This window comes from Hypomesus nipponensis, chromosome 21, assembly GCF_054491055.1.
Source record: "Hypomesus nipponensis isolate SF chromosome 21, ASM5449105v1, whole genome shotgun sequence".
NCBI classification, from domain to species: Eukaryota; Metazoa; Chordata; class Actinopteri; order Osmeriformes; family Osmeridae; genus Hypomesus; species Hypomesus nipponensis.
The window spans coordinates 11,293,500-11,296,868 of record NC_140381.1 but is presented as its reverse complement, the minus strand read 5'-3'; positions in this window follow the sequence as shown (position 1 = coordinate 11,296,868).

Below are 3,369 nucleotides of genomic sequence, written 5' to 3'. Positions count from 1 at the left end.
GCTGCTAATAAGATGTTATCAACAGGCCCTCTCTTCCGTGTCCCTATCAGAAAAGAAAAAAAGTATGTTTTACAGATCGTTACAGACATTGGATTCATATTTTCTTGATGATGAATTTTTGTTATGAAAAGTATGTTACATTTGGGATTATCACATAGACCGTCTTCAATATAGTATGTTATAGTTTTTTCTCTTAGTTACCCTAATAAGTAACTTACATACATAACATGTTTTGCCTGAATCTCATGCCAATGCTGTTGTACCCTACATAGATTCAGAATAGTTGAAAACCAAATGAACAACTTTTAAAGTGCATCTGAAAATAATAGTTTTTTCCAGCAGTCACTTGCAGTAGGTTGCCTTATATAAGAACCTAAACATTTTATGATATCTAAGATACAGGCCTGTAATGCATACACATAATACAGATTTTTGCATGTGTTATTGTTTCATCCTCATCCTGAATATTAAATATGATTACTGATGGTTCCACTTACATCAATGGACAAAGATTGCATAATAAATCATTGGAATTATAGAATACCAAATAATCAAACTTCTACAAAGTCTTTCTATTTTGTCGACATTATGTTTCACCTTCCTTAAAAAATCAAAAATCTTGCTTATCAACACACAATACACCACAATTACAAAGTAAAACCTCACCAGTAATCTGAAATATCCAATTTAAGTATGCACACCTGAGTACAAATAAAGTAGAAATGTTTGGTACTTGGCGAAATAATTTTGCATGCATTTACTTCCTGAAGGCTGTGAGCCATCATCATTACCTTTCTTACTAGCTGTGATGCTATGTACCACACTGATATTACACACTATAATTCAAAGCTGATAATATGCATTTCAATGTGTCTCTATATGAGAATTATGAGAATTAAGCCTGCCAGCATCAAAGCCTAATTATGGCCCAGTTTCTGAGGTTGGCTGTAAGTACTGATCACTTCTGTGTTTGTTTCTCCTTAATCATTTCATTATTGATATTCATTAGAGCATCATTCAGGAGAAACAACTGGTGTTCCACACCAGTAGTATAAAGATTTGTTGATTGTCTACCTCCGACCCTTCTTGACTTGCAGTCATTTAGTTATCCGCTTTCAAATTCTATAACATGTCAGACTAATTAAGAGTAAAGTAGAGATGTAGTCTCAAATGCAATTTTTATGAATTATTTTGTTATCATTCTTACATAATGTTTCACAAAAAGCCAGCTTTTTGTGATACTGCCAGTTTAAACATGGCAGTATAACAAAGTTAAATTGCTTCTCTCATTCCACAGTAAATCTACCATGTGCCACTGTCTTTTTTTCCGACAACTCGGTACTTTCAGAATGTGTCTGCATGTATGAGTCTACACTCTTTCCGTGCATTACATATCCACACAGCCGTTTCACACAAATCCATTGAACTTGAATATGAAAATGAATAATTACGTCAAAACGTTTCAAATATAGCACACACCATTCACATTTAGAATAAAAAAAATTGATATGTGATAAGAAAGAAAACTTTATTAACCCATACCATAAGCACAAATAGCCTATCAGGTTTGGTTACGGTATGAGATCTGTCCATCATTGCCTTCAAAACAAATACATAAAATGAAGAAACATGAGCCTTATAAATGTAAAAAATAAAATAAAAGGTTGCTTTGTGATGACCTACCTTTTCATTCCCGTTGTTGTGCAAGGAGACAGATTTGAAATAGCCTGAGGCAAATTTTGAATAACATTGAGGCAGCTGCTTTCAACTTTCCTAACTCACACTAAACCCTCGGATCTCAAAGAAGTTCCTGAAAGCATCAATACCTTTTCTTTCCAAATAAATTGTCGAGGCAAGTCAATTCACATGCACCCAGTTGTCGTTGTCAGCTCTTGGTTTTCGCGCTGCTGCTGATGCGCTTGGCTCGTGCACCCCCCCCTCTCTTTCTCTCTCTCTCCCTCTCTCTCTCTCTCTCTCTCTTTCTCTATCTCTCTCACACTTGCGCACGGATGAATCAGGGCCAGGGGCATGACAAATGGTGAGATAGGCCTACTGCTGTTGCATTTCTTTTACTTAATTGAAACATTTTGTTATAAAACGGACTGCTTTCCATTCACCTCATTCACCAACCTACAATTAACACTGATTATATTCAGTTTAGAAGGGTATTTTTGCACTGTCATATTGTTGCACTTAGATAACAAGATACTCATTGCATAATGTGGACAGCTTTCACTGCTCACCATGAAACTTAGTAGAGATGTATTATAGCTCCCTACAGAAATGTACGCTGTTGCTTGTAATCTTGAGTCAAGGCAATGCCATGTCAGGTCAAGTTACCCAATGCCCAGCTTGTTGTCTCCCCTTGTTAAGCCAGTTCGTCTCGAGGCCCGCAGTGGAAGTTCACCAAACAGCCGACTGATATGAATCATATGTCAGATGATTCTGCAACAGTCACCCTTTGAATTATGCTGCTCTGTGGCATAGCACAACACTGGCGCACACAGACCGCACACACAAACAACAATTGAGGCTATTTCGAAACTCTGACTTGAAATGGACAGTCACACTTTGTCATGGACATAAGAGAAAGGTGAGGGTTCAGTGGTTGTACTAGTGTGATTTGGCAAGTTACAATTTAGCTCCTTCTGAATAAGGCCTCCAGTGGCTTGGCAAAGCATTCAAATGAACCCAGTTTCCACCTGTCAGTGGAGATAATGGTAGTCCGCATGGACATTATTCACCTTGGATAACATCTATGAAGAGAGATGAGAGGGTAAAGGGACAGAGGTACTCAGACCAGGAGAACTTGATGAGTCAGACCATGTTTTTATGTTTGTTTATTTCTGAATGCTACTGCTTTGAGATGCACCACACCTGGTCACACTTAATTTGAACTCTTAGGATGCACCTTCACTCCCTTCAAAATCACCACATGGCAAAGCATATTCTAATGCATAGAATATTCTTTATGTACAGATATGTATATTTATGTACAGATATATCGACATCCACCTGTAGCTAGTTAACACTAATGTGTCATTGTTAATACTTCAAATCATTGTCCTACACACTACCACTATTGTCTTACTTGTGCAACACCAGATACATTTTTAGTATTTACCCAGAACTTAGAAGGGTAACTTATTGCAGCAAAGTTCTAGTTTCGTTTTTCGTTTTAACTTTAGAGTTAAATGACCTTGGAACTAACCTTGCTCTCTAGATTTCTCAGCGGACAAGGAGACTACTATTCCCTGCTGGCAGTGAGCCCTTTGCCAGCCTGCCTTGGCATTTCTGCTCGATTTTGTGGGTCCTTTGTGTCATACTATAGCCATATCTTAAAAGCCTTCTACAGTCACAAGAAGTTAT